The 22,910-nt window shown below is 41.6% G+C and overlaps 1 long non-coding RNA gene across 3 annotated transcripts in view; it reads right to left on the minus strand.

The window, feature by feature from the left end:
• Positions 1 to 3,006: 3,006 nt before the first annotated feature.
• LOC134349036 (uncharacterized) overlaps positions 3,007 to 22,910 on the minus strand; it is a 46,450-nt gene continuing 26,546 nt past the window's right edge. For all 3 annotated transcript variants that reach the window (XR_010018566.1, XR_010018567.1, XR_010018565.1), the window contains one exon: positions 3,007 to 3,312. This is a non-coding gene — a long non-coding RNA (uncharacterized LOC134349036). The remainder of the gene's footprint in view (positions 3,313 to 22,910) is intronic.

Below are 22,910 nucleotides of genomic sequence, written 5' to 3' on the forward strand. Positions count from 1 at the left end.
CCTGACCTAAGTTATGAGTATTCAGTATTCAGTACTGGGGTTGGTTTATTATTGTTACCTGTACCAAGATGCAATGAAAGGCTTGTCTTGCATACTGTTCACATGGATCAAATCATTACTCTGTGCAATGAGGTGGTGAAGAATACATTGCAGCCATTTTCTATCAATAATATTTCTTTATTGTGCTTCTTCACTGCAGTATTCAACAGCTGTAAAGTTTTAGCATTATCCTTTGGCTCAGGATTTTTACTGGCCATCCCTTCTGTACACATGACTCAGCCCCCTTGTGCCAGTGAAGCCTACTTACATTTAAACTACCATTTTCATTCCTTCATCGCCAAATGGTCTTGTAATACTCAATCATCCAGCTTTCTCCACCATTTGCAAGCATACCGCCTTCTTTCCTTTAATTTTGCCTCAATAATCAGTTGGTGAAGCTTTACGAACAAGTGTTATTGCTTTGCCATCACATTCTGCCTACCTTTAATTTAACCGACGCAAACCCACATATACTGGGGCCTGCAGTCTGGAGTTTCAAAGTGAGTTCTGCCAATTTTTTATTGCTTGATATTTTCTTGCAACCATAGTGATCTGATGAGCCCAGGAGATAAGAATTTTCCATTTTTTAACATTTATTGCTTTGTCCAACCCCATTTTCATTGCCAATTGTACTGCACCTTACTGCACTTGACTGTAGTGTTGGACTTCTCCCCTTCCTTTCCAGCCCTGATGAAGGGTCTTGGCCCGAAATGTCGACTGTGCTTTTATTCATAGATGCTGCCTGGCCTGCTGAGTTCCTCCAGCATTTTGTCTGTGTTATAGTGTTGGTAAATTCTACTTAGAAAAAACATTTATATGATACATGTCTGCTGTTATTTCTGTGCAGCATGAATTAAATTAAATTTCACTGAGAGATTTTATATGAGAAGCAATTTTTTGCAGTCTTAATTTCAATATAATTCTTATCTTAATATGGCAACCCATAATTAAGTTATAAATTTAAACCATTGCAACCTTAAATAAAATAAATTATTGTGATATTTGTTCATTCTAGAATTGAGTAAAGTTTTCATTTAATAATTAAATCTAATATTTGAATCAGTAAAGCTTTGAAAGTATTAACTCTTGATTTATGTCAGATTTCATATTAACTGACTTTAACGTGTATCATATATAATTCAGAGTTTGATTAGACTCTTCATTGTGAAATTTGTCATCATCAAACTTATAAAGAATAATTTTAATTGGATTTGTATGCAAAAGCAAAGGGCATAATTAATGAAAAAATAATTTTTAAAATATAAATGTATTCATTCATTTAAAATCTTTGAAATAATTAAAGAAAATATCAAAAACTGGAAATATTCATCAGATAAGACAACATTCACAGAGAAAAAGTTAAAGTTCAGGTCGAATTCTGATCATTTCTCCTCCCAACATTTATAATTAAATTAAATTTTAAGAAGTAATCTCATGACTATACTAAACAGCTGTTCAACTGTGTAGCTTTTTATTTTGTTGTACAAGTGTTGGCTGTGTACAATATCCCACAACAAAAGCCTTTTTGTCATATACTCCCCTTTACACAAAGCTCTCCATCATTACCATTATCAATAGTGCATCTTCTGTCTTTCCATGTCTCTGCATAGATGCATCTCACTTTGTTTTTGTGAAAGTGAGAGTCATGCTTTTATGACGTCCAAATTTACAAAGCATTTAATATTTAAAGGGACATCATCTCAAACGTAAGGCACTTACTGCTTGAGAAAAGAAACAGAATGAGCAAATCCTGGACTCGGATTCACCTTAGTAATCAGGACCACTGCTTAATAGAGAATAAGCTAATTCATTTGGATTTTACGGTGTCAGATTCTTAGATTTTACTGATATTTGAGATTTGCAATCTTCATTTCCATTATTGTTCTGTGAGATGAGCAAGCTTATGGTTGAATTCCAAAACAGAGCTCTTGCTTAGGAACAGGCACAAAATTCATTCTTCTCATTTTTCAGGATTGTGGCATTGGTGGCACTAATTGCCCCCGAGAAGGTGGGGAAGAATCGCCTCCTTCAGCTGCTGCCGTTTTTGTGGTGCCATTGGGGAAGGAGTTCTCGGGTGCAGACCCAGGAAAAGTAACACTTTTCCAAGTGAAGATGGTTTGCAACCTGGAGAGAAGCCTGTAAGTACAAGTGCGCACGTTTTGTTTTAAGTTGGAGACAGCACTGCAACAGGCCGCACCAGTACGAGAAGCCCGCGCTGCCCAATTACACATAATTCGTTTACTAACCCATATGTCTTTGGAACGTGGGAGGAAACCAGAGCACATGGCGGGAACCCACATGGTCACTGGGAGAATGTACTAACTCCTTACAGTGGCAGAGAATGAACCCAGGTTGCTGGTCCTGTAATAGCATGACTCTACCATGCCATCCCATTGTAGTGGAGGTCAGGTGTCTGGGAAGTCCTGTCAGAGTAGCTGTGGTACATCTTGTTATTGGTAACACCGCGCCTGGAGTAGAAGGAAGGAATGTTTAGGGTGCCGGATAGGCTTCCAATCTAGTGGCCTGTTATGTCTTGCATGGCATTTTGCATCTTGTGAGTTGCTTATACAAGCAAATGGAGTGCATTCTATCACATAGGTGATGGAAAGGATTTGGGTTTCACAAGGTGAGCTGCTCCCTAGGAGAAGCAAGCTGTGGCCTGCTCTCACAGCCACAGTATGTCTGAGTAGCTGTTATCAATACAACTGTTCCAGTTCAGTTTCTGATCGATAGTCACACCCAGGGGATGTGACAGTGGTAGTTGTAGTGTATTTAATATTTTAGTAATATTTGAGGAATATTGTAAATATATTGTTTGATTAAGCATTCTTTGTTGTTTACATAATTCTTTACATTATTACAGGTTATATGTAAAAGTACATGAATAGCTTTCGCCGTTACCCGACCACATCATAAATGAGCACCTCACTAAAGTAAAACAAAGTAGACATGTTATTCCAGGCTCACATTTATTTTCATTTGATTATTTTCTGGAGTTACAAAATAGAACAGTAATGCTAGTGGATGCTAAAGGTAAGTGAATCTCTCTCTTTCACACCCTTGAGGAGTGGACGTTACTTGACATTTATCAGCCCATCCCTGAATGTTGTCCGGGTCCTGTTGTGTGCAGGCGTGGAGTGACTTGTTCATTGAGGTATTGCAAATTCCGTTGAACATCGTGTGATCACTACCAAATATCCTGACTTCAGATCTTATGACTGAAGGAGTTCAAGATAACTGGTCCCAGGATAGGCCTGTAGTAATGTTCTGGGGCTGGAAAGATTAACCACAGTAATCACAGTATTACTTGGTAGTCAGAATGATTCCAGAACTACTTAGAGGCAAAGTTGACATCAAATGTAAAGTGCTATTAATTAGAGTTGCTGTTGTTCTTAATGTTATAATTATGTTAGCTATATATTATATTAAATTCCATTACTTAGGCATACTGTGGAGCTTCATAGTGCCCAACTAGCAATTTTTTTGGTCTATTGGATTTATATTCACTTTTGAAAAAAATGATATATCTTCCAGTTAAACCATTAAGTTTAAAGGGAACAAGATCCCAGCTGATTTCAAGGGAGCATGGGAAACAGGCCCAGGCGAGTTGCAAAGCAGTGTGGGAACTGGGGTGTGCAAAGTTCAAGAGGGCACAGAGATCAGTACCCAGTGAGCTAGATGCCAAGCTGCTGGGATTTCTGAAAAGATGGTTTGCAGGTTATTGGAGTTTTACATACACGTTTTCTTCCTTGCTATACTGCATAATGCCTCCATCCTTTCTTGTTTCTCTTAGCTAATACATCCAAGGATTTACAACAATACTGTTTACAATAATGTCTAACTCTGTCTTAGATTCACAACCAAATGAAGTTGTGATAAAGAGCTTTGAAACTGAAACTACAGCTTTACACAGGTGCGGCCTGACCTGCTGAGTGTCTCCAGCATTTTCTCTCTTATTTCAGATTTACAGCATCTGTAATTAATTAACTTTCATCAGAATCAGAATCAGGTATATGCCGTGAAATTTGTTGTTTTGTGGCAGCAGTACAGTGCAATACATAATAAAAGAAACTATAAATTACAATAAGAAATATATATATATATATAATTAAATTAAATAAATAGAGCAAAAAAAGAGAAAAATAGTGTACATGAGTTCATTGTCTGTTCATAAATCCAATGGCGGAGGGAAAGAATCTGTTCCTCAAACACTGAGTGTGTGCCTTCAGGCTTCTGTAACTCCTTCTTGATGGTTGCAATGAGAAGAGAGCATGCCTTGGGTGATGGGGGTCTGTAATGATGCATTTTGAAGATGTCCTCAATGCTGGGGAGGCTAGTGCCCGTGATGGGGCTGGCTGAGTTTACAACTTTCTGCAGCTTTTTTCTGATCCTGTGCAGTGGCCCCTCCATACTAGCTGGTGATGCAGTCAGTTAGACTGCTCTCCATGGCACATCTGTAGAAATTTGCTAGAGTCATCGGTGACATACCAAATCTCCATAAACTCTTAATGAATATAGCTACTGTTGTGCCTTCTTTGTAATTGCATCAATATATTGTGCCCAGGATACTACAGATCTTCAGAGATATCGAAACCCAGGAACATGAAACTGCCCACCCTCTCCACTGCTGATCGCTAGATGAGGACTGGTGTTCCTTCAACTTCCCCTTGCTGAAGTCCACAATCAATTCCCTGGTCTTACTGACACTGGGTGCACGGTTGTTGCTGGGACACCACTCAACCACCTGATCTATCTCACTCCTTATCACCATCTGAAATTCTGCTAACAATAGTTGTGTCGTCAGCAAATCTATAGATGGCATTTGAGTGTGCCCAGCCATACAGTCATGGGTATAGAAAGAGTAGAGTGTTGGTCTAAACACACATCCTTGAGGTGTGCTGACGTTGATTGTTAATGAGGGGAAGATCTTATTACTGATCTGCACTGACTGTGGTCTCCCGGTGAGGAGGTCAAGGATCCAGTTGCAGAGGGAGGTACGGAGGCCCAGGTTTTGGAGCTTGTTGATTAGTACCGAGGGTGTGATTGTGTTGAACACTGAGCCGTAATCAATAAACAGCAGCCTGACATATGTATTGCTGCTGTCCTGGTGACCCTAAGCTGAGTGGAGAGCCAGTGAGGTTGCATCTGCTGTTGGTAGTTTGTGGTGACAGGCAAAGTGCAATGGGCCTAGACCCTTGCTTAAGCTGGAGTTGATTCTGGCCTTGACCAACCTCTCAAAGCATTTCATCACAGTAGATGTGAGTGCAACTGGGCGATAGTCATTGAGGCAGCTCACCCTGCTCTTCTTGGGCACTGGTATTACTGTCGCCCTTTTGAAAAAGGTGGGAATCTTCAATGGCCGCAGCGAGAGAATGAAGATGTCCTTGAACTCTCTCACCTATTGGTTGGTGCAGGTTTTCAGTGTCTTACCAGGTACATCATTGGGATAAAATATAGATACAGTGCTATTCTCCCTTTCAAAGCGTGCATAAAATGCATTGAGCTCATCAGGGAGTGAAACATCACAGACGTTAATGATGTTAGGTTTTGCCTTATAAGAAGTTATTGCCTGAAAACCCTGCCAGAGCTGACATGCATCCAATTCCATCCCTAACCTCAATTGGAATTGTCTTTCTGCACTTATAATAGTCTTCTGTAGGTTGTACTTGGACTTCTTGTATAGTATTGGATCACCGGTCTAGAATGCCTCTGATCTAGTCCTCAGCAGTCTGCAAATCTCCTGGTTCATCCAAGGTTTGGGTGTATCCAGTATGTTCTCAAAGGCACACACTCATCCACACCGGTCTTGAAGAAGTCGGTGACTATTGTAGCATATTTGTTCAGATTTGGAGAGGAATCCCTGAATATTGTCCAGTGCGAGCGTCCCTCTGCCTCCCTTGACCATACCTTCATAGATATACCACTGATGCTGCGGTCCTCGGTCTCCTCCTGTATGCTGGAAGCACAAGTACACCTCGGTGATCGGACTTACTGAAGTGTGGGCGTGGGATGGCACAGTAAGCATACTTGAGGGTGCTATAACAGTGGTCAGGTGTGTTGGCTCCTCTGGCTCCACAAATGTTATGTCAGTGGTAGGTGGTCAGAGACTTCTTCAAGGTGGACTGGTTGAAGTCCCTTCAATAATTGGGAAGGCATCAGGGTGTGGTGTTTCTTGACTGCTGATCACAGTGCTCAGCTCTTCCAGTGCCTGCTTGATGTTGGCCATGGGTGGAATGTGCACCACTACCAGAATGACAGTGGAAATCACTCTTAGCAGATAAAATCAATGACACTTGACTGCTAAATGTTCCAAGTTGGGTGATCAGCACTGAGACAGAACCACCACGATGTGTTAATCATGAAGCATGCTCTGCCTCCTCGACCTTTAAGAGGCTCCCCTCTCCCCTCTCCATGCAGTGGATGGTGAAACCCTCAGGCTGCAGCGTTGTGTCTGAAATGGTGGGGGTGAGCCATGTTTCTGTGAAGCCAAGTACACAACAGTCCCTGTGCTTCTGGAACGGCATCTTGCTCTGAGGTCTTTAGTTTTATTTTTCAGGGACAGTTCATTCACCAGCAAGATAGTGGGGAGAGGGTGTCTATGGGGTCTGTGTTTCAATGTTACTCGCTGCCCAGCACATTGCTCTGCATTTCCTTTTTCTTAAAGGAAAACTGCACTCACAACTTGAAACTGCAGTTTAGGATTCACAAATTTTGGGATAGATAAATTTTTTAAAATGTCTTTAAAAACTATTGCTTATTGAAATAAGTAACATTTCTGTGAATGTGGATTTCAGCTAAAATAATCCTATATCCAATGATTCCCTTCGGAGCTGCACGCAGAGTTGTCACTTTCTGATGCCACCTTGTTTTTTAGTTCGTATTAAGTTCATTTTTGCACACCATAATTTGGATTCAGTTAACAGTGTATCTTTGATAAGAAAGCAAAGAAAATGATGTCTTTGAATGCTTCTAAATTATCAACTCATGTGCACACACAAGCAAACAAACTCAGTTAATCTTCAGTGGAAAAAGTGATTAATATTGACATCATGACTCCTGAACTAAGTTAAGCATGAGGTAAAAGAATCTTTTCTCAAACACAGAAATCCTGTGAGTGGGTTCGTAGACCAAAGCAAAATTAAAAGTTAAGGTTATATTTAACTGCCATGCAACATGCTGAGGAAATTATTGCCCAGTTCCTCTTGCAATATGTTGAATGATAATTCAAATATCAATTAAATTAGAGACTGCAATAATTTCACACAAGTAACTAATCATGTACTGTAAATGGAAATGTCTGGAAAATTATAACTTTGATTACTAAATCCTTCAAGCATCAGTGTTAAATATTTGCATATTCTGAAAATTAGTAGTAATAATATGGAATTAGGAATATTTATGATGTGCTGCAAAAATAGCTAATAAATATGAAGGGAAATGTTAAGACTAGTTGGCTTAAGGTGAGACCATAAGACATAGGAGCAAAATTAGGCCATTTGGCTCATTGAGTCTGCTTCATCATTACAGTTTGGTTGATTTATTCTCCCTCTCAACCCCATTCTCCTTTCTTCTCCCTGTAACTTCTTACACCCTTATTAATCAAAAACCTATCAAGCTCCGCTTTAAACATTCCCATTGAATTGGCCTCCACAGCCATCTGTGACAATGAACTCCACAGATTCATCAGCTCTGGTTAAAGAAATTTCTCCTCAGAAAATGCTGTAATCACATAATAGGTCAGTCAATGCCTGAAAGTACAAATGAGATTAATGGCTTTAGTGAGAAAATTAAATATTCTTCTTCACCTTCATCTCCCTCTTCACAATGCTGTTACCTCTCTCTACCCAGCATCTTGTTAGCAAATGTACAGTCGCTGAAGAACAAAATAAAGGACCTAAGGGCAAGATTGCTGTATTGGAGGGCAATGAGGGATTGCTGCCTTCTCTGTTTTATGGAAACATGGCTCACTTCGGACATACTGGATACAGTGTCAGACCCAAGGGCTTCTTGATCCGCCGAATGGGCCGAACTTCTGATTTGAAAAGATCAAGAGATGGGGGTCCATGTTTCATGATAAACCCTTTGTAATGCTTGAATGTAGCAGTCTTGTTGCACTCTTGTTCTCACAGCCTGGAATATCTAATGATTAAATGGCATCTATTCTACTTCTGGGAGAGTCTCCTCCATGATCCTGACTGCAGTTTACATACTGCCAAAGGCAGATGATAAGTACACAAGCAAGGTACTGAGTGCTATGATTAGCCTACCTCAACACCTTTCAAAAATCATTACTGGGGACTTCAATCAGCTTTATTGAAAAAGTCTCTGCCGAGTTATCATCAACATGTCAACTGCAGCAATAGGGGTCCAACACACTTGACTACTGTCATATTACGATAAAGAATGCCTACCGTTTCATCCCTAGACTACAATTCAGAAAATATGATCATCTGGCTGTCTTCTCCTACCTGAATACAGGGCAGAGGCTAAAGAGCAAGGCCTTCATGCACTCCCCGATAACCCTGTGATTTCAGTCTCTGAGGCTGACTTGAAATCATCTGGCTGAGACAGTGCACCTAGTTGAGTACTGAAAACCTGCACTAATAAAGTGTCTGGAGTCCTTACTGACACTTTTACATGCTTCCGAAGTTCATCAAGCGGGCTTCAATTACACCGGTGTACAAAAAGAGCACAGTAACCTGCCTCAGTGACCATCATCCAGTGACACTTATATCTACTGGGATGAAATGCCTTGAGAGGAGGGTGATGAAATATATGCTCTCCTGCCTGAAGAACAACTTGGGTCCATTCTAATTTGCCTACCATCACAACAGGTCAACAGCAAATGGCATTTCATTCCTTCACCCAATCTTGACCAGTGATGATGCATACATCAGGATTCTCTTCACGGACTACAGCCCTGCATTCAACACTTGTTGTTTGCCATCTATATCAATGATCTGGATGATTATGTGGTTAATTGCATCAGTAAATTTGTGGATGACACCAAAACTGGGGGTGTAGTGGGCAGCAAGGAAGACAGAGTTTGCAGTAGGATCGGGACCAGCAGGAAAAATGGGCTGAAAAATTGCTGATGTAATTTAATCCAGACAAGTGCTAGATGTTGCATTTCAGTAGGACCAACCAGGATAGGTCTTGCACAGTGAACAGTACGGCACTGAGGAGTACTGTAGAACAAAGGGATCTGGGAATACAGGTTCATAATTCATTGAAAGTAGTGTCACAGGTAAAGAAAGCTTTTGGCACATTGGCCTTCATAAATCAAAGTATTGAGTACAGGATGTTGAAGCTGTATAAGATGTTGGTGAGGCCTAATTGGGAATACTGTGTGCAGTGTTGGTCACCTACCTACAGGGAAGATGTTAATAAGGTGAAACAGAACATTTACAAGGACGTTGCTGGGACTGGAGGTTCTGAGTTATGAGGAAAAACTGAATAAGTTAGGACTTTATTCTTTGGAATGTAGGAGAATTGATAGAGGAATACAAAATTATGAGGGGCATAGATAGGGTAAATGCAAGCTGGCTTTTTCCACTGACGTTTGGCGGTGCTACAACTACAGGTCATGGGCTAAGGGTGAAAGCTGAAAAGTTTAAGAGGAACATGAGGAGAAACCTCTTCACTCAGAGGGTCGTGAGAGTGTGGAATGAGCTGCCAGCGCAAGTGGGGCATGCAATTTTGATTTCACCGTTTAAGAGAAGCTTAGATAGGTACATGAATGGGAGGGGTATAAAGGACTATGATCCAGGTGCAGGCCGATGGGAGTAAGCAGTTTAAATGGGTTGGCATGGACTACATGGGCCAAAGGGCTATCATCCCCTCAAAACTAATCAAAAGGCTCTAATACCTAGGCTTCTTTGTGCAACTGGATGCTCAATTTCCTCATTTGCAAACCCCAGTCGGCATGGTCTGGCAACAACATCTCCTTCACAATCAGCCACACAGGCTGTGTGCTTCGCCCCCTTCTCTACACACTTCACACTTTATCACTGTGAGGCTAAGTACAGCTCCAAAGCCATGCTTAAATTTTCTGACGACACCACTGTTGTTGGCCGAATCAAAGGTGAGGATGAATCAGCATATAGAAGGGAGATTGAAATCCGGCTGAGTGATGCCACAACAACAACCTCTCACTCAATGTCAGCAAAACCAAAGAGCTGATTATTGACTACAGGAGGAGGAAACTGCAGGTCCATGAGCCAGTCCTCATAGGGGGACCAGAGGGGGAGAAGGTCAGTAAATACAAATCCCTCAACATTATAGTTTCAGAGGATCTTTCCTGGGTCCAGCACATAAATGCCATTACAAAGAAGGCAAGGCAGCAACTCTACTTTCTTAGAAATTTGCAATGATTCAGTATGTCATCTAAAAGCTCGACAAACATCTATAGATGCACGGTGGAGAATAGACTGACTGGTAACATCACGGCCTGGTATGGAAACACCAATGCCCTTGTACAGAAAAGCCTACAAAAGGCAGTGATACAGCCCAGTCCATCACAGGCAAAGCCTCCCCCCCCCTCCCCCCCCCCCATTGAGTACATCTATAAGGAGTGTTGTTGCAGAAAACCGCGTCCATAATCTAGGGGCCCCACCATCCAGGCCATACAATCTTCTCACTTCTGCAATCAGGAAGGAGGTACAGGAGCCTTTGGTCTCACACCACCAGTTTGAGAAATAGTTACTACCCCTCAACCATCATCAAACTCCTGAATCAAAGTAGATAACTTCACTCACCCCATCACTGAACTGATTCCACAATCTTTGGACTCACTTCGCAGGACACTACTACTCATGTTCTCTAGATTTATTTATTTTTTTCATTTTTTTAAATATTTGCACTATTTGTTGTCTTTTGTACATTGGTTGCTTGACCATCTTTGCTTACGTGTAGCTTTTCATTGATTCTATTTGTGTTTCTTTGTATTTACTATGAATGTCCACAAGAAAATAAATCCCGAAGTAGTATATGGAGACATATATGTACTTCGATAATAAATTTTCTTTGAACATTGTACTTCCAACATATTCCATAGTCTTGGCCAAGTCAAAGTATTGGTAATAGTGTGATCACTTGAGTTGAGTATGATGTTCTCCTAGTGGGTTATTTAATGTGGGGAGGCTGATACAGGAGCAACCACCACATGGTCCTTGACAGTTTGGGGTCAGGGTCCAGTGGTACGGAATGCAAGAGGACTGGGGACCCTTCTCTGCTGCAACCTTTCTCCACTTTCACTGCCATTGTGACGAGCCGGCATCTTCCATCATTGAGGTCTTGGTTGGATTGCTCTTTGACTGGAACCTCAACCACCGTGGGTGACCCTACCAGGAACTCAGTTCCAGATCTCAGGATCTCAAACCCTCAGTCCCTCGAACACGGCAAGCTGATGATCCTTGGAGAAGTCCAATTCACACTAATCACCTCCACGTTTCTGCATCAAGCTAAAATATCAATCAACAACATTGTTGATTACGATTAAGTGATCATGATTGAAACAAAGCGTTTCAGTAAGCAACGCATTTATGATTAAGTAATAATATGTCAAGCCCCAAACAGTCTTTCCAAGTGAGGCAACACTTCACTTGTGAGTCTGTTGGGGTCATCTATTGCATCCAATGCTCCCGGTGCGGCCTCCTCTACATCGGTGAAACCCGACGCAGATTGGGGGACCGCTTCGTCGAGCACCTCCACTCCGTCCGCCACAACAGACAGGATCTCCCAGAAGCCACCCACTGCAACTCTGCTTCCCACTCCCATTCAGATATGTCCATACATGGCCTCCTCTACTGCCATGATGAGGCCAAACTCAGGTTGGAGGAGTAACATCTCATATACCGTCTAGGTAGTCTCCAGCCCCTTGGTATGAACATAGAATTCTCCAACTTCCAGTAATTCCCTCCCCCTCCCTTCCTCTATCCCTATGTCACTCTGCCCCCTCCTCCAGCTGCCTACCACCTCCCTCTTGGTTCCGCCTCCTTCTACTACCCATTGTGTTTTCCCCTACTCCTTCTTCACCTTTCCTGCCTATCACCTCCCTGCTTCCCCTCCCCCACCCCTTTATCTTCCCCCTTACTGGTTTTTCACCTAGAACCTACCAGCCTTCTCCTTCCCACCCTCCCCCCACCTTCTTTATAGGGCCTCTGCCCCCTCCCTCTTCAGTCCTGACGAAGGGTTCCGGCCCAAAACGTCGACCGATCTTTTCCACAGATGCTGCCTGACCTGCTGAGTTCCTCCAGCGTGTTGTGAGTGTTGCTTTGACCCCAAGCATATGCAGATTATTTTGTGTTTACTATATGTCAAGCCATCTCTTTAAACAGGCTGGTTTAATTCTTTCAAATATGGATGGCAACAAAATTAGAATTAGTAAATTAAAGCTGCTTTGTTGCAACACAAGGGTGATTCAGTAAAATCCTGTTCAGGTGACCCTGACCCTGCTCTGGAAGAAATAGTTTAAAACTCTAAAGTGAGGATGGCTTCCTTCCCCTATTCTCTGTTCAGTGTAAATGAGAATATTTACCAAAAGGCCTGAAGGTTATTATGCTAAAAGATCTTTTTACTTTGGCAGAGAAACCCAAAAAAGAAATGTGAAAATGCCAATCTTTAAGTGATTGTTTGATGTGAGTGTCTGAAAGTTTATGAGATTTTTAAAAGGTATTATATAGATAGATATGGTATGGAAAGAATTCTTTTCAAACTGCATTCATTTTAAAGAACTGATTTCACCCATCAATGTGGAACTCCACAGAGTGATAGGAACAATTTAATGTAAAATTGATGGAAATTAATTTTTTCTTCCAAGTGTACATGTTTTAAATGATGTTAACACATCAATAATCTTTATTCCCTTTAGAACAGAGAAGAGGAGGAATTTCTTAAGCCAGAAAGTGGTGAATCTGCAAAATTCATTGCCACAGATGACTGTGGAGGCCAAGTCACTGGATATATTTAAAATGAAGGTTGATAGATTCTTAATTAGTAAGAGCATTAAAGGCTATGGGGAGAAGACAGGAGCATGGTGTTGAGAGGGATAATAAATCAGCCATGATGGAATGGTAGAGCAGACTTGATGGGCCAAATGGCCTAATTCTGCTCCTATGTCTTATGATCTTATTATTGAAATTTAATTTGAAATTTGGTGTCTTTTACCACCTATTGTAGGCTTTGGATTTAATTGCATAAACATTCATTAACACGATATATTTCCAAGGTGGAATCTAATTATAATATTGCAAGTTAATCATTTTCATTGAAGCCAACTGATTATCAGGCTGAACGCTGTAAAATGATCTTATGATTCACAATAATGAACAATCTGATGAAGGAACTCAGCAGGTTAAGTGGCATCAGTGCAAGGAAAACATTTGTCAATGTTTCAGGTCGAGACCCTGCATCAAGACCTCCCCTGTGGGTTCCTTCAGTAGGCTGTTTAATGCTCTATATTCCAAGACATTTTGGAACATGCATCCCTTGTGTCTCTCTTATGATTCGCAATCACATAGCTGTGCTGCCACAGAGGACTGATTCACCCCCATTGTATTTTTAACCTCAGTGAACCAACACCCCATAAAATGTCTTGAGGAAAATGAAAACCATAGATCATCTGATAGCAATGGTCGAAATGCAAGCGGCAGAGTATATTGATTTAAGCCCTTTAGATTATCTTAGGTATCCTAGAGACCACTCACATTGTCTCAAAAAAAAAGCCCGTTGACAATGAGGAGCAGAATTGGAAATGTAGAAAATAATATTTTCATGAGTTTGAGAAAGAGCTAATTCTGTTGCCTGTTCACCTTTTTTTCCAGAATTTTGTCATAAAGGAAGATTACCTTTGCTAAGTATATGCTGATGATAAAACAATCTAATAGTCAAGCCCATTATTTTGGAAAACTAGTAAACTATTTATTTGTTTCAAACTCCTTTAGTCACAGCAGGAGTTAAGTCTGCCCTGCAGGCGAAGGAAGGTCCTTCACAAAACTATAAGAGGCATTGTATTTTCTGCCAAAAATAGATTTAAAGCTGCCACATTAATTCAGTGCTTCATCTGGTAGTGAGAAATGAAGTCAAGGAGGGTTCAAATTAAATTCCTTGTGGGCTAAAATGATATTGTAGGAAAATGTAAGCTATGATCGCGATACACCACTAACTCTGTGTAGGATACACAGACTGTTTATAATGCAACCTACTTGGAAAGATCTCAGCCATCAGCTGGTGTTAACCGTATTGTTCATTGTCCTAGTAAAGAAAACACAGAAGGTAAATTCATGAGTTCAACAGAATTCAATTCCCATTGAAATCGGCTCATGCTTTGTAAGTGAGAGATGGTTTGTGATGGAAGTCAGATTAGGAGGTTTGATAATTTTCTGGAAGGGAATGGCAAAACATGGCATCAGTGGGGAGTGTGACACAGCACTGGAGTATGTGGCAGATAGGGCAGAGAGCTGCTCTCTGCTCACAGACGGTCAGTGCACATTGTCCAGTGGCAGCAAGAAGAGCCGCTGTTAAAGTGGATATGAGGAGTAACGGCCAAAGAACATGGCTGCTCTACCAAAAGAAAATTAACTGCTGCACAAGTTACCAGCAATCTCTATCAGCCACGGCTGGAACCTAGCCTTCAAATACTTGTCACATACTTGTATCACCTTAATGTTTACACAACTGTCAGCTTTCTTGGCTTTCTGGGAGGTGAAAAAACAATATTGAAAATGGCTGAGCCTAGTTGAATAGCATATCTCTGTTTCCCTTTCTGCATTACCATAATGAGGTAATTACACCTTCCTTCTTGCACTAACTCAAATCTGGGAATGCTCATATAAGATTATAGAATGCTTAATTCAACCTGCGCCTCCTCAGAAGACAAAGGCTTCTACATGAAGGCTTCTATTTTCTATTAAAAGAACAGCAGTTTATAGAATTGTGTTGTAATTGGAAACAACTGCATAATTGAAGTATTTATTCTAGGGATGCCTCAGACTATGGACACATTTGGAAGGTAAGTTTTGTCATCAAGGAAAGGGTCTTCTGTTAGTTTAACTGAGAGAAATAGTCTGATTAATACCCATGGAAGTGCCTCAATGTGCTAAGTCTGCCGTTTAACTGACTGTGCTGCTTACTTGCTTACTGCAGTAATAGTGTGTATTTATTTATTCCCGATGAGCAAATCTTGCTGCCCCATTGTGAAATAAGCACCCCGGAGTGAGGAAATGGTTCAGCGGGGCACGCAGATGAACTATAATAAAGTTGGCAGCTGGGATTTTGTGAGCAGTAACTGCATTTATATGGCTCTTGTTCCCATCAATTTTTATCCAACCATTGTTTGCTAGAAAAGAGAGAGGAATGAAAAGATTGACGGAAGTTGCTCAGAGAGTTGAAAATTATATAGGAATAATATTACCTATTTTACTAAATGGCTACTGCTGGGATATTGAGCATGTTTAGACTCAGTTAAATTCAATTAAGTTTATTGCGATGAAAATAAATGACTGCAAGAACTTTCCACTGTGATAAACTGTTTGCAAGTAAGTGATAATATCCATTATCAACTGGTGTGCAGTTGCTTACTCTCTCTGGTTGTGCAGTATCTGAAGAATTCTCATTTGAACGAAAAGGCTAGCAATAACTGGGAAACTACATTAAGAATGAATCACTGCCATTTGGACAGCAGGAGAGAAAAGGAAAGAACATTCAAAAGGTAAGTGTGAATACTTCAACACAATCTTACAATGCAATGTTTTAACAATTACATGTGACAAGTTGTCACATTTTGAGTAATAACAACGTATAACTAAGTATACCTGAGTTTGACTTGTCAAAACCAATAGCAGAAATGAAATTTCACTGTAATCTTTCACTCAAAGTGATTTATGTTTCAAATTTTAAGCTAGCAATCGAATTTTATTCTGAAAAAGCTGTTGGTTATGAACCACACAAACCTCCTTTATACTATGTTCTCTTTATTTAAAAAAACAATAAAAATATTTGAATTTTTAAAAAGCTGTTGGTTGAACGGCTTTTTAAAAAGACTATTGGAATATTTTTACAGCACATCATCATTTTAGCACTAATATTAGATAATAATTTGACTTGGCTCTTGAGTGACCAATACATCACCCTTGATATGACAGATGATTACTTTCTCACTATTTTTGAGTTAAAATACGGAAGATTAATGTAAAGCAGTTAGTGATGACCTGAGATGGCCTTAGAGAACGACATGAAAATGTGTAGTCCTTCCTCCCATAAACTAAAATTAGATTACATGGTGCATTGCCTCTGCAATCTGCCAGTTCCCATTCGTACTGATAATTTACCTAAAATTATTATTCTAAACCAATGAACTAGGACTCTACAATTCACGTTCTCAATATTATAAATACCTTTTCCCCACCCCTTATAGGCGGTGTGTATGTGTATTTTTCCCTCAATCTCAGGTCCTCTATCAGAAGCTTGAGAGTTTGAGAGTTTCAGCACAGCACCCTTGCTGTTCCTAGTAGTGCACTCTTCTGAACTGAGATCTCAGATTTTGTTCCTGCCATTTGTTGAAGCCAACCTTCTAGTCCAGGTGTCATAGCTCCAAGTGCTCCTATCACCACCAGGATTACTCTGGCTTTCACTTTCCACATCCTTTTTATCAGCCCTGGTATTTCTCCAGCTTCTCATATTCTTTCGTCCTGATGTTACTGTCATTTGGGATTGTCACATCTATTACTATTGCTTTCTTCTGTCCTTACCCAATATATATACAGTACCCATAAAAAGTATTTACCTCCCTTGGAAGTTTTCATAAGATATAGGAGCAGAATTAGGCCATTCAGCCCATCGAGTCTGCTCCATCATGGCTGATTCCGGATCCCACTCAACCCCATACACCTGCCTTCTCGCCATATCCTTTGATGCCCTTTGATTACAGGTGCTTCACCAGTCACAGCTTTATGGGAGAGTGGCAAAGAGAAAGCTACTGTTGAAAGAGACTCAAATGAAATCTCAGCTAGAGTTTGCTAAAAGACATGTGAGAGACTCTGAAGTTAGCTAGAAGAAGGTTCTATGGTCTAATGAAACCAAAATTGAGCTTTTTTGCCATCAGACTAAACGCTATGTTTGGCATAAGCCAAACACCACACATCAACAAAAATATACCATCCCTACTGTGAAACATGGTGGTGGCTGCATCATGTTGTGGGAATACTTCACTGCAGCAAGCCCTGGAAGGCTTGTGAAGGTAGAAAGTAAAATGAATTCCAGGAAATCCTGGAGGAAAACCTGATGTAGCCTGCAAGAGAACCGTGACTTGGGAGAAGATTTGTTTTCCAGCAAGACAATGATCTCAAGCGTAAAACCAAAGCTACACAGGAATGGCTTAAAAACAACAAAGTTAATTTCCTGGAGTGGCCAAGTCAGAGTCCAGACCTCAAACCAATTGAGAATTTGTGGATGAACTTGATAAGGGCTGTTCACTCGTGATCGCCATGCAATCTGACAGAGCCTGAGTAGTTTTGTAACGAAGAATGGAGAAAAACTGCAGTGTCCAGACGTGCAAAGCTGATAGAGACCAATCCACACAGACTCAAGGTTGTAATTGCTGCCAAAGGTGCATCTACTAGATAGTGACTTGAAGCAGTGAATACGTACTTAAGCAATCAATTATTTTGTGTTTTTTATTTGTAATTAACTTAGTAGATCACTTTGTAGAGACCTGTTTTCACTTTGACACAAAAGAGTCTTTTTCTGTTGCTCAGTGTCAAAATAAGCCAGATTAAATCCACTGTGATTCAATGTTGTAAAACTATAATACATGAAAACTTCAAATGTGGGTGAATACTTTTTATAGGCACTGTGTATATATACATACATATGTACAAACTTTGTATATATAGATAGATAGACAGATTTTTTAAATATATTTTTTCTCATCCTTTATGGGTAGTACGTATGTGTATTTCTCTCTCAATCTCGGGTCCTCTACTAGTGGCCTGGGAGCTTGAGGGTTTGGTACACTATCTTTGCTGTTCCTAGTAATGCACTCTTCTGTACCGAGATCTCAGATGTTGTTCCCAGAATTTGATGGAGCCACTCTCCCAGTCCTGTCACTACCGGGATTACTCTGGCTTTAACCTTCCACATCCTTTCTATCTGCTCTTTCAAGCCTGGTATTTCTCCAGCTTCTCATATTCCTGATGTTACTGTCATTCAGGATTTCCACATCTATTAGTACTGCTTTCTTCTGTTCCTTGTCCAGTATTACTATGTCTGGTTGGTTGGCCAGTACCTGCTTATCAGTTGGTATCTGGAAGTCCCACAGGATCTTAGCTCTGTCATTCTCCACTACCTTCCCAGGCTTTTCCCATTTGGACTGAGGAATGTCCAATCCATACTCAGCACAGATGCTCCTGTACACATTTCCTGCAACTTGTTTCAGTCGAAGCAAGCAGCTGAGAAGAAGGGAGTGAAGAAATCGGGTGCAAAAAGTCTTTTTTTTAAAAACACTGCTCAGGGAGAAGGGTTTGCACTGCGCAGGTGCATGACGTAGAACGCCAAGGTTTAAAAACAGACCACCATATACAGCGGGCAGCGGAGTGAGAGGGAGCAGAGTGGGACAGCTTTGGCTCAACAGGCTTCGGCGAGAACAGGCAGAGGCCAGGGTAGGTTCCGGTAAGTTTTTTGTTCAGATTGTTTAGAGTAGAGAGAATGCCAGGCAGGATGTTGGAATGCTCCTCTTGCAGGATGTGGGAAGTCAGGGAGCCCTCCGGTGTCCCTGACAGCGACACCTGCAAGAAGTGCATCCAGCTGCAGCTCCTAACAAACCGCATTAGGGAACTGGATGACCTCCGGATCATTTGGGAGAATGAGGAGATTATACAAACAGTGTAGATAGTAGCTACAGGGAGGTAGTTACGCCAAAGGAGCAGAGCACAGGAAATTGGGTCAATTTCAGGCGAGGGAAGAGGAAAGGGCAGGCAGAGCAGGGTTCCCCTGTGGCCATTCCTCTCAACAACAAGTATACTGCATTGGATACTGTGGTGGGAGATGACTTACCTGGGACAAGCTGCAGTAGCTGGATCTCTGGCACTGAGTCTGGTTCTGCAGTGCAGAAGGGAGGGTGGAAAAAGACGAGAGCAGTAGTGATAGGGGTCTCGATAGTTAGAGGTACAGATAGGAGGTTCTGTGGTCGTGACAGAGAATCCAGGATGGTTTGTTGCCTCCCGGGTGCCGGGGTCAAGGATGTCTCTGATCGCTTGCATGACATTCTGAAGTGGGAGGGTGATCAGCCAGATGTCGTGGTGCACATTGGTACCAATGACATAGCAAGGAAGAGTGAGGAGGTCCTGGAGAGTGAGTATAGAGAGCTTGGTAGGAAGTTGAAAAGCAGGACCTCGAGGGTGGTAATCTCAGGATTGCTACCTGTGCTAGGTGCCAGTGAGGGTAGGAATAGGATGCTCTGGAGGATGAACAAGTGGCTGAGGAACTGGTGTAGGGGGCAGGGTTTCAGATTTCAGGATAATTGGGACCTCTTCTGGGGCAGGTGGGACCTGTACAAGAGAGACAGGTTACACTTGAACTACAAGGGGACCAATATCCTTTCAGGGAGGTTTGTTAATGCTATTGGGGAGGCTTTAAACTAGATTTGCAGGGGGATGGGAACCAGAGGGCCACAGCTGACAGTGGGGCTGGGGTGAAAATAAATGATGTTAAAAGTTCAAGCAAATCTGCTAATAGAAAGGTTGTGAGTGGTGGTAAAAATCTTCTGAGGTGTATATATTTCAATGCTAGGAATATTGCGGGGAAGGCAGACGAGTTGAGGGCGTGGATTGACACGTGGAATTATGACGTTATAGCAATTACTGAAACTTGGCTACAGGAGGGGCAGGACTGGCAGCTTAATATTCCAGGGTTCCGACGTTTCAGATGTGATCGAGGCAGAGGAATGAAAGGTGGGGGAGTAGCATTGCTTGTCAGGGAAAATGTTACAGCAGTGCTCAGGCAGGACAGATTAGAGGGCTTGTCTACTGAGTCCTTATGGGTGGAGCTGAGAAACAGGAAAGGTATGGCCACATTAGTGGGGTTGTATTATAGACCACCCAATAGTCAGCGAGAATTGGAGGAGCAAATCTGCAGAGAGATAGCAGGCAAATGCAGGAAACATAAAGTTGTGGTGGTAGGGGATTTTAATTTTACATATATTGATTGGGTCTCCCATACTGTTAGGGGTCTAGATGGGTTAGAGTTTGTAAAATGTGTTCAGGAAAGTTTTCTAAATCAGTATATAGAGGGACCAACTAGAGGGGATGCAATATTAGACCTCCTGTTAGGAAACGAGTTAGGACAAGTGACAGAAGTCTGTGTAGGGGAGCACTTAGGTTCCAGTGATCATAACACCATTAGTTTCAAATTGATCATGGATAAAGATAGATCTGGTCCTAGGGTTGAGATTCTAAACTGGAAGAAGGCCAAATTTAAAGAAATGAGAAAGGATCTAAAAAGCATGGATAGGGACAGGTTATTCTCTGGCAAGGATGTGATCGGTAAGTGGGAAGCCTTCAAAGGAGAAATTTTGAGAGTGCAGAGCTTGTATGTTCCTGTCAGGATTAAAGGCAAAGTGAATAGGAATAAGGAACCTTGGTTCTCAAGGGATATTGCAACTCTGATAAAGAAGAAGAGACAGTTGTATGACATGTATAGGAAACAGGGAGTAAATAAGGTGCTTGAGGAGTATAAAAAGTGCAAGAAAATACTTAAGAAGGAAATCAGGAGGGCTAAAAGAAGACATGAGGTTGTCTTGGCAGTCAAAGTGAAGGATAATCCAAAGAGCTTTTACAGGTATATTAAGAGTAAAAGGATTGTAAGGGATTAAATTGGTCCTCCTTAAGATCAGAGTGGTCGGCTATGTGCGGAACCAAAAGAAATGGGGGAGATCTTAAATGGGTTTTTTGCATCTGTATTTACTAAGGAAACTGGCATAAAGTCTATGGAATTAAAGGAAACAAGTAGTGAGATCATGGAAACCGTAGAGATTGAAAAGGAGGAGGTGCTTGCTATCTTGAGGCAAACTAAAGTGGATAAATCCCCAGGACCTGACAGGGTGTTCCCTTGGACCTTGAAGGAGACTAGTGTTGAAATTGCAGGGGCCCTGGCAGATATATTTAAAATGTCAGTGTCTACGGGTGGGGTGCCGGAGAATTGGAGAATGGCTCATGTTGTTCCGTTGTTTATAAAAGGATCGAAAAGTAATCCGGGAAATTATAGGCCGGTAAGTTTGACGTCGGTAGTGGGTAAGTTATTGGAGGGAGTACTAAGAGACAGAATCTACAAGCATTTGGATAGACAGGGACTTACTAGGGAGAGTCAACATGGCTTTGTGCGTGGTAGGTCATGTTTGACCAATCTGTTGGAGATTTTCGAGGAGGTTACCAGGAAAGTGGTTGAAGGGAAGGCAGTGGATGTTGCCTATATGGACTTCAGTAAGGCCTTTGACAAGGTCCCGCATGGGAGGTTAGTTAGGAAAATTCAGTCGCTAGGTATACATGGAGAGGTGGTAAATTGGATTAGACATTGGCTCGATGGAAGCAGCCAGAGAGTGGTGGTAGAGAATTGCTTCTCTAAGTGGAGGCCTGTGACTAGTGGTGTGCCACAGGGATCAGTGCTGGGTCCATTGTTATTTGTCATCTATATCAATGATCTGGATGATAATATGGTAAATTGGATCAGCAAATTTGCTGATGATACAAAGATTGGAGGTGTAGTGGACAGTGAGGAAGGTTTTCAAAGCTTGCAGAGGGATTTGGACCAGCTGGAAAAATGGGCTGAAAAATGGCAGATGGAGTTTAATACAGACAAGTGTGAGGTATTGCACTTTGGAAGGACAAACCAAGGTAGAACATACAGGGTAAATGGTAAGGCACTGAGGAGTGCGGTGGAACAGAGGGATTTGAGAATACAGATACAAAATTCCCTAAAAGTGGCGTCACATGTAGATAGGGTCGTAAAGAGAGCTTTCGGTACATTGGCCTTTATTAATCAAAGTATTGAGTATAAGAGCTGGAATGTTATGATGAGGTTGTATAAGGCATTGGTGAGGCCGCATCTGGAGTATTGTGTTCAGTTTTGGTCACCAAATTACAGGAAGGATATTAATAAGGTTGAAAGAGTGCAGAGAAGGTTTACAAGGATGTTGCCAGGATTTGAGAAACTGAGTTAAAGAGAAAGGTTGAATAGGTTAGGACTTTATTCCCTGGAGCGTAGAAGAATGAGGGGAGATTTGATAGAGGTTTATAAAATTATGATTAAAATTAAGATAGAGTGAATGCAAGCAGGCTTTTTCCACTGAGGCAAGGGGAGAAAAAAACCAGAGGACATGGGTTAAGGGTGAGGGGGGGAAAGTTTAAAGGGAACATTAGGGGGGGCTTCTTCACACAGAGAGTGGTGGGAGAATGGAATGAGCTGCCAGACGAGGTGGTAAATGTGGATTCTTTTTTAACATTTAAGAATCAATTGGACAGATACATGGATGGGAGGTTTATGGAGGGATATGATCCGTGTGCAGGTCAGTGGGACTAGGCAGAAAATGGTTCGGCACAGCCAAGAAGGGCCAAAAGACCTGTTTCTGTGCTGTAGTTTTTCTATGGTTTCTATGGTTTCTAACCTGGTTGTGCCATTCAGTGTATGCTGTCCCTGCCTACATCTTGCACCCTGCTACTATGTGCTGGATAATTTTAGCAGATTCCTTGCAGAGTCTGCAGTGTGGGTCTTGTCTGGTGTGGTAGACCCCTGCTTCTATTGCTTTTGTGCTCAGTGCCTGCTCTTGTGCAGCCGTGAGAAGCACCTCTGTGGTGTCCCTCAGCCCTGCCATCTCCAGCCAT

This window comes from Mobula hypostoma, chromosome 7 (genome assembly GCF_963921235.1).
Source record: "Mobula hypostoma chromosome 7, sMobHyp1.1, whole genome shotgun sequence".
Classification (NCBI taxonomy): Eukaryota; Metazoa; Chordata; class Chondrichthyes; order Myliobatiformes; family Myliobatidae; genus Mobula; species Mobula hypostoma.